At 46.5% G+C, this 9,568-nt stretch overlaps 1 long non-coding RNA gene across 2 annotated transcripts in view; it reads left to right on the plus strand.

Moving 5' to 3' along the window:
- The window catches only part of LOC109309906, a 21,023-nt gene that overhangs the window by 5,225 nt on the left and 6,230 nt on the right, over nucleotides 1-9,568 (plus strand). The window contains exon 2 of one of the 2 annotated variants that reach the window (XR_002101079.1): nucleotides 2,173-2,261. This is a non-coding gene — a long non-coding RNA (uncharacterized LOC109309906). Of the gene's footprint in view, nucleotides 1-2,172; nucleotides 2,263-9,568 lie in introns of those variants that run through there. The other variant, XR_002101078.1, reaches the window with a different exon arrangement.

Genomic DNA, 9,568 nt, shown 5'->3' on the forward strand with positions numbered 1-9,568 from the left:
CTGGCTCCTACCCTGGGGGTTTTTAAGAGAAGGTTAGATGAACATCTTGCTGGGGTTGTTTGACCCCAGTATTGTTTCCTGCCATGGCAGGGGGTCGGACTAGATGATCTACTCGGGTCCCTTCCGACCCTAGAAACTATTAAACTAGGATTGATATAGTTGGAAAAAGCTTCAGTGATGATATTATACCTAATGCTTTGCCTTTTTTCTATGGAAGCACATATAGCACTTGCTCTTTTATGCATAAACAAAGATATAAGGGTATGAACTGGGGAACGAATTGCAAGCATCAGAATAAAATGCAGTCTCGAAGCCAAGAAAACTAAACAAGTGTGGAGTCTTCAAAGACTAAGCTCTTTGGTTTTTTTCTTTAATGATTCAGAGGTAGATGGATGTAATTCTCTCTTCACAAGGGAATTTCACCAAAGGAGTCCTAAGTACATTTGGGACTGAATTGCTGTTGTAAAGTCATTACAATTAATGGGGTTACTAAGGTGCCCCAACCCACCTTTCACCAGGGAAGTAAGGGGTCCTGGTATTTGGGTAGAGGTGCTGCACCACGGGCAGTCCCACCAGGCCTTCCTTCCCCAGCAGGGTGCAGTTTTCAGTCATGCCCAGGACCAGTGAGGCCTCCTCCTTCCCCATAGCCTCACCCTTACTTCCAGGGTCTTCCAGGAGCAGCTCAGCCGGATGTTGCCTTGCTGCCTCTGGCCTGTGTTTGAAAATGGCTGCCCTCACCAGGCACCTGGCAGCTGCCTGCTCCTTCCCTTACAGTGGCAAGCACCAGTGGTTCACTGCCAAACACGCATGGACTTTAACAGTCATATCATGCTCCACGAATAGGGGATATCTATGGGAAGGACACTATCAATAGCTATACTGTGATGATTGACAGACTGATCAACGTATCTGATTTTGAGTGGGCTGGAGTCCTTCCAGCCCTATTCTCTACAATTCTAAGAAGGTTTCTTGAGTCCAGGGTGGACCCAAGTCAAAACAAGGAAGAACTATCTAGCGAGCTGCCCAGGTTTGGGCACTGACCTAGAATGAGGTAGGCCCAGATTTAAAATGTGGCTTCAAATTAGGCAGGGCACAGCCAGAAACTCTCACCCTACCTCCTTCAGAAATAGTTCCAAAGGGGAACTAATGGATCTCTTCAGAACAGAAACAACTAGGGGTGCACCGATAAAGATTTTCTTGGCTGATACCAATAAGGCATTTTAGGTTACTGACATAAACCCTTTTTTGTTTTGCATTTCTAAACACAGCCACCCACGCACACCGCCTGTCTGCTCTGGCCATTGTTGGGGAAGGCGGTCCAGTCTTCCCCTCACCCACAGCTCCTGCCTGCAGCCTTACTTTCCACACTGCCTGAGCTGCTGTCCCAGGTAGGCAGGGTGGACTCTTGCATGGACAGTGGTGCCAGGCATGTTTGGTCCCAGAGCACACTGCTGCCTCAGCACTGACAAGCCCTGCACAGCGGAGCTGCAGCCGCCAGGGAGAAGCCACTTTTGCAAAGGTGCCTAGTGCTTGGTAGAGCAGAATGGCCCTCGCACAGCACTTTACCCCATCCATGCTCAGCTCAGTGTTTCCATGGCAACCCTGGTGCTCAGGCCTCTGTGCACCAGGCACTGCCATGGCAGCAGAAGCCAGTAACGCTCTGTTTATTGCTGAGCATGGTGCCCCGTGACCATTCCCTGGCGCCCCTTTCCCATCCCATCGCCAGGACCTGTAGTCTGCTGCAGGTGCCAACCAGTGCTGGGGCACAAGGACCAGACTACGCTTACCAGAGTGTTCCAGGCACGTGGCTATAATTATCAGCTATAATGACCAAAAAAAGCCGTTTAGCCAATAACATCACTTCTCCTTTTATCAGTGCTGATCCGATAGCCAACCAATACATCAGTGCACCCCTAGAAACAGCTTCTGAAACTTTAAAACGTCTTGTGAAATGTAACTTGTCTCTAGTCACTTCTTAACTCTTGACCTCCATGCTACAGTCAAACTATTTCACAGCTAGGGTTATATGGCAAGGGGATTTTTTAGTGTCATTCTTCCAAACCAGACTGAATTTGAAGGATCCTTGGGGCAAGAGTCCTTGGGTGGGGCATATAAATAATATCCCACATGTCTTGGCAGAAATGGTTTTTGATTAGTCTATATATGTTACAGGACATAGGCAAAGGGATCAGTTCCTGAGAATCCTAGCGCGCTACTGGTTAAGAGACAAATCTCCATCATCAACTTGTTCTCTCTTCTAGGTAAGTCCTCCAGACAATTCTGGTCATACTAGGAGCATCCTTTAATTACCAAAGAAGCTCCTTTCCACACACTCCCCACCCCATCCCTCCCCAAAAGTTCCTTAAACTTAAAGGTGTTGAAGTTCAACATGGCCAAAATAGCAGTCTAGTAGGGGACCACTTGCATGTCTGACATCCTGAAGGAAGAATAGAATTTGTCTAGCACTTCAGTAGTTTTTGTCTTCTGAGCTCTTTTTCCCCAAAAATGGGGAGTTTGACTCACCACAGACCCACTTAGTGTTCAAGGAAGGTCAGCACCTTCTCTTCTCTAATGGAAGCATTGATAGTGCTGACTAATAACAGAATGCAGCTATACCCCTTGTCATCTTCAATTAAAATATACATAGGGGACCTTAAGTATGCAGAAGAATTTCAACATCATAACCAAAATTGGCCAAAAACTCTGAGATTTTGGATCTATCATCATTGAAAATGCTCAAGACCAGCCTTGAGATGTCATAATCTTATTTGCAGAGGAAGTTCTGTCATTATCTGGATGAATTGCAAGTGGAGTAAAGGGTACCCTGAGAAAGTATGTGCCATCTGAGTTCAGGGGGTGTTTCTTAGTTTTAGAGTGCAAAGTTGATATTTTGGCCTTACAGCCAGAAGCAGATCCAGGTTTTTGCAAAAGGGGGGTGCAGAAGCAGTGACTAGCACTGCAGGAGTGGCTGCACCTCCACTCCTAGCCTCTTCCCTGCTTCCCCATCCCCTATGGCCTAGCTCTTGCAGTGATACAAAAACAATTCTATTAAGTAATTCAGGCCAGGGGCAACCTTGCTAACATGAGATCTTGAATATGGCCAACTGTGCAGAACTCTCCAACTGCCTGGACTAAGTCAAGGGAATCTGTCAGTTCCTGGATATCATGGGCTACCTTATACAACCCTACTGCGTAGTCTTCTAAAGGTACTATGTCAGTAATCCAACAACAAGGCAGACTTTGGGTCAGGATTCCTTGGAAGATGATCACTCGGGCTTGTAGGTTTTTACACCAGCAGAGTCATACACTAAGGCCATGGGAAGCTCATGCAAATAGACCTGTGTCTATGATTCGTCAAGTAGTGGACCTCAGGCAAGATGTTAGGGAGAATAGGGGAGGGGATTTCCCACTACCCCCTTTCAACCCAGGGAAAGTTCTTTGCAAAGTTGGAGACTGCAGTACTTTGTCTGTGTTTGCTTAAACTGAAGTGAAATAAAACCGAGTTAAGAATATTGCTCTCTGAGTCAAATGGTCTAGTGGTAAGGAAGAAGAGCTGCTAAAACAGGCTGGTGGAGAGGAAGGTCTATATGTGATTAGATCATCCAGATTGGCTGATGCTTTTATGTGGTATTTGCATGTTGTTAGGGACGGACAGCTGATCTGAGCCAGGTCAAGTATGGCAGAAAGTTTTCAGTCCTGATTGGAGTTGAGGTGTGATGGCCTGCTCGCTGACTGGCATGATCAATCTTTGATCATGTCCAAAGACAAACTCCAAACAAAACTCAAGTGTGTAAGTAACACATTACCTCATACTGATATCTAATACGATAATCCTACTAAGAGTTGACCAAGAATTCTTTACACTTAAATTAGGTTGTTCTTTGTGGAAAATTTTTTGACAAAAAAAATGTTGACACTTATTAAGAAGTAGAAAAAAGTCTGACAGATGGCGTTCTTGAAAATTAAAGCTAGCAGAGTAGTGATCAGCAAACTAGAGATGCTTTTTGCTTGCTCCAGAAAGGGTTAGATGAAGTACTCTGTCATTCTCTTGCACTAAGTTAGTAAGGACATGGAGCAGGAATTGGGCAACCCTGAAAGGAAGGATTCACTATGAGTACAAATAAAGTAAATATTTGTCTGTAATGCAGCTCTGGCAGGCTTTACTGCTGTATATAGCTATAGAACTCTCAGTGCAGAGCATGGAAAGTACCTGTCAGTTATGGAAAATATAGAAGCAGAGACTGTTTCTTTCTTTCTTACAGATACTGGGATTGTATCTATCCAAAACATAATTTAAATTCCAGGCATGTTGCCAGCAGCTGGGATTTGTTGGTGCTGAGTATATTTGCTGTTAAAAGCTCTATACTGGAAAATTACTTCCTGGAGCTGGAAAGGGGAAGTTACATTAGGGGTGCCCCAGTTACAGCTGATAGGATCTACATATCTCGGCATGTCCTATTTCTTTATCTGCACACAGGCCAGTTGGATCAATATGTAGTAGTATGTTACATTCTGATTGCATGCCCTTGTTTGGGGTGTGGTGGCTGAGGCCAGTGCCACTAGGCCAGGCTGCCTGGCTTGGCATGGGAGCTCCAGCCCAGGGCAGGTGCCACAGGCATCCCCTCTTCCTCCTTCCAGCCTGCATCAGAGGCCCATTTAGCTCCACAGCTGCCTGCAGGAGCCATAGCTGCTGCACTTCAGCCCAGGCAGAGCGGAGAGCACCTGGAGCCCTGTACCCTCTTCCTGCTGCCCGCAGCATGGCCCGGGCTAGAGCTGTGCTCTGCTTAAAGCTGTTGCTGTAGCGTGTGCCACTGATCCTTTTCACCATGCCCCAGCCCCAGCCGATGGCACGCGGCAGTGTGTGGTGCCCCAGCTGCTGCCTGTGGTTCCTCATGAGTTGTGCTGCTTGCTCCTCATGTTGGAGCCTGTCCCTCCTGTGTCCCCACAGACCACCATCCTGTGTGTCCACTCCGGGGGGGGCAGCTTGGGGCCCCTGCTGACAGGGCTGGGGAGGGGGCTGCAGGTCAGGAGTGAGGGGCACCGGCAGGGCCAGGGGACTGCGTTTGGAGTGAGGAGCACCAACTGAGGTGGTGGAGGACTGCGGGTTGGGAGTGAGAGGCACTGGCAGAGAAAACCAGGATCTCTGGACATCAGTCTCCCAGCCATCTACTAACACAGTTCTGTGCTGAAGAAAAGTCTGGGTATACTTAAGTTAGTGTTGTGTACTGATACATGGGTACATTTAAACCCATTATCTCCCACTCCCATAGGACTGACTCTTCATGTTTCTTATTTCCATCCTCTTAGCAAATCAAGCTTTTGTTGTTTCACAAATGAACTCCCCCTTGTCAACTTAAATCTGACACTTTCCCACTGAACAGGAGTGTTTGCTTTGACTTGCCAGTCCTTCCTGATATTCTTTTGCTTGTCATCTTTAGACAGCCAGGTTAGCAGTTGTGAGCATCCTCCACGTTAAAAAAAATGTATATAGCGCTTTCATGCTCATATTCTCTAATGCTTTTTCCATGGCTGAGATAACAGGAACAGTCTAGTCTTGCTGCTTACGTGTGAAGGCAAACTTGTACTGATTCCTAGTGTCTTAAAGGCCAGAAATGTGCTGATTTCAAAGAGAAGCTTGTGAAAGGCCAGCTTTGTAAGTGCATTCCTGTGGGAGGCTGCGTTGTGAAAAATGCAGTACTGCTCGGCAGGCATCTCTGGCAGGTTGTGCAGGCTGTTTTCACTGTGTGTTCTTTGCAAATCCTTTTAAGATGGCAAGATGTGAGAATCTGTTTCCTCACTTCCTTATAACTTCTTCCTTACTCTCTTGCTTTTCCTTCTTCCTTGCTTGCTCTTCACTTTGCTTGTTTTCCATCATATGACCATTTTGCCAAGTTTATCTTCTCAAGCCAAAACTGCAGGTATACAATCCTAGTACAATTGTACAATTATTTCTGGTACAATCCTGGCATGCAGGAGTTTGGAATCTGTCCCACTGCTTTCAGTAGCACTGTTAATGCTGTTGGCAAACTGGCAGTAGAAAGCGTACATGGGAGTTACTATAGAAAGTATAAGGTGCCTGATCTTGTTTTCTGTGGAGCTTAACCTACGAGGAGACACTGCTGAATAAGCCATTTCCAGTGCGTCTAGGATCAAACTGTTTACAAATAGAGTCCTAGCCAGTGTTGAATTGAATTGGCTAGATCAGTCTAGGTACTTGTAGTGGGCCACATTGCTGTATGATCAGAATGCCTTTAAACACTGTTCCCCAGTTTGGCTTGAAAGCTGGTTTGACAGGATGTTGGAATGAAAGAACATACCTGTTGATCAGAGTGTCTGAACTCTGTACTGCAGTGCAGTTTTCCTAACCCCGAAGAAAAGTAGCTGGTGTCCAAGGAAGGGTCCAGTGCTTGTTTAGTGAAGCAAGACTGCAGAGAAGGCTAGGGGTGGGGAAACAACATTAAATACGTTGTGTTCCACTGAGTTAAATGTCTGAATGTATCATCTCTCATGGGAGATGGTGTAAGAATGCTTTTACAGGGTACATCTACACTTACAATTAATGTGATGCAATAAACTCTAAAGCAGTTTGAGCTGGAGGAAATTGCTCCAGGGTGCAGTGCATATGAGTATGCACAGGACAGTAGCAATTTGAGCTGGAGTGGAGCAGGCCCCCAGCTGACTGGGTTGACAAGGCACAACTTGCTTCCCTGGTCAGCATCTACCTGTGCATTTCAGTGCAGTTAATTACTCTGCTGATGGTACTGTCTTATGGCAGAGTTAATTAATTTACTGTGCCCTAAAGCCAGCACATGTGTAGATTGTGACACTTTACTGTGGAGCTAATTTAGTTTACTTTGCAGTAAAGTGGACATGTAGATGCACCCACAGAGACTTCCATCAAGTTCATGAGCAACTATTCTGCTACTTGCAGCAGACTCCAAATTTGAAAACACAACAATCTAGATGAACTTTTATTTTTTGTAGAAGGCTTTTTTTGGCTGGAGAGAAGTTTGGGTACCATGGGAAGTTTGGTACTGGCTTCTGTATTCAGAGAAGATGGGTCAAGAGGAGGTTTCTTCTTATCCTTTCTTATCCTTTCTTGTCTGAATCCTGTGTGGGTTTTTGGTTGGTTATTGTTTGGTTCATCTCCTTCTCCATGTAGGGATGGCGGGACTTGTGGCCATAAGGTTCATATAGGACCATCTTTGTGAAATGTCCAAAAATCAATTAACTATGTACAGCATGTGGAAAGTGACTTCTTTCACGGAGAAAGAAGAGCATTATATAACAATAGACTCTTTGATCACTTGGCCATACATATTAAGGATGTGGATGGAAAAAATCACATTTACTTAACCAAGTTTCCTTAATTGTATTACAAGACTTCCTAAACTATTTAAAATAAGAAATCTTAAAATTTAATTTACTTCTTCCAGTTTGTTCTGTGTGAATGATATACTTCCTTTACTGCAGATGAAGAAAGTAGACCAATAATCAGTTGGTTCCAATGCTTTCTTTTCCTTTTTTCTTATGCATTAACACTGCATAAGATTTTAAACTATAAAAAGTTTTTTTTCTTTGTAAGTAGATTTTCCAAGACAAAACTCAACCAGGTGTAGGACCTGCCCAGGTAAGAGCTCAGGTATATACCAAGGGAACAGTTGTGTCTCAGGAAGTGGGGGGGTGTCCAGGGCACTCTTGGGGGGATTAAGGTGTCTCTTCACTAATGCAAGAAGCATGGGGAACAAGCAGGAGGAGCTTGTTCTCCTGCTTGCAAATAGTAAAATCGACCTGGTTGGCCTAGTGGAGACATGGTGGGATGAAACTTTTGACTGGGCAGTAGACATAGAGGGCTATAGGTTGTTTAGAAGAGATAGGAAGGAGAAAGATGGTGGGGGGGTAGCACTCTGTTAGGGAACAGTATACCAGTTCTACCTTCCAAATGGGACCAGAGGAAGGCTTAGCTGAGACCCTGTGGGTCATAAACTTCAAGGAGAGCGGGGGGAGAGGGATCTGGTGGTAGGGGTTTACTACAGGCCACCACATCAGGAGGAAGAGCTGGATCTGGAATTTTCAAGGCAGCTGGGGGAGACCGTGCGTGCAAAGGATGTTGTGGTCATGGGTGATATGAACTACCCTGACATCAACTGGGAGGAGCAGTCGGCAAGGTCTAGCCACTCACGAAGGTTCCTGACGTGCGTACAGGACCTACACCTTGCAGGAGGTACTCGTCCCCACTAGGGGAAGCGCCATACTGGATCTGGTGTTCGCCTCTGGGGATGACCTGGTGGGGGAAGTCCTAGTACAACGGAGGCTAGGGGACAGTGATCATGAAATGATCCAGTTTGCTATTCAGAGAAAGGTGGGGAGGGTAACTAGCACAGCACAAATGCTTGACTTTAAGGAAGTCAACTTTGACGTGCTCAGGGCAGTAGTCAGGGAGGCACTCGGAGCCCAGGGGGTAGCTAGTATGGGGGGTCCAGGAAAGGTGGTCCTTCCTCAAGGAGGCTATCCTTGGGGCACAGCAGGACGCAATTCCTCTGTGCAGGAAGGTGGGAAAAGGGTCCAAGAAACCTTCATGGCTGAGCATGGATATCCAGGCTGGCCTGAAAGCAAAGAAAAAAGCATACTGGCGGTAGAAGCAGGGGGCAGGGACAAAGGAGGAGTACACCTCTGTGACCTGAGCTTGTAGGAATTTGGTGAGGAAGGCTAAAGCAACACTAGAGCTTAGATTAGCTTCTGGGATTAAGGATAACAAAAAGTCCTTCTTCAAGTATATAGGTAGCAAAAAAGAAATCTTGGGGTAACATTGGACCCCCACGGGACAGGGCAGGGCAGTTGGTGACGGATGCGCGAGAGAAGGCAGAACTCTTCAACAAGTTCTTTGCCTCCATGTTCCTGTCTGCTGACAATGGGTGCTCTCAGGTGATAGCATAGAGAGGCCCAGGAAGGATGCGAGTCCTCCGACTGTTAGTTCAGATGTAGTTGAGGATTACCTAGAGGGCTTAGATGTGTCCAAGTCGGTGGGCCCGGATGACCTTCATCCATGGGTGCTGAGAGAATTGGCTGGTGTCATTGCGGAGCCATTGGCATGGCTGTTCGAGGACTCCTGGTGCTCGGGCCAAGTCCCTAAGGACTGGAAAAGGGCCAGTGTGGTCCCTATTTTCAAGAAGGGGTGGAAGGAAGAGCCTGGCAATTACAGGCCAGTCAGCTTCACTTCTATCCTGGGGAAGGTCTTTGAAAAAATTATCAAGGGCCACATTTGTGAGAGCCCTGCAGGAGAAGTGATGTTGAGGGGTAACCAGTATGGGTTTGTGCAAGGTCGATCCTGCCTGACCAGGAATAACGGTCACAACCTGGCAGAGGGTAGGTTTAGGTTAGATATCAGGAGGCGCTACTTCACAGTCAGGGTGGCTAGGGTCTGGAACAAGCTTCCAAGAGAAGTGGTGCTGGCTCCTACCCTGGGGGTGTTTAAGAGGAGGTTAGATGAACATCTTGCCTGGGTCATTTGACCCCAGTATTCTTTCCTGCCATGGCAGGGGGTCGGACTAGATGATCTGCTCAGGTC

Source organism: Crocodylus porosus, unplaced genomic scaffold, assembly GCF_001723895.1.
Source record: "Crocodylus porosus isolate Cpor-Errol unplaced genomic scaffold, CroPor_comp1, whole genome shotgun sequence".
NCBI classification, from domain to species: Eukaryota; Metazoa; Chordata; order Crocodylia; family Crocodylidae; genus Crocodylus; species Crocodylus porosus.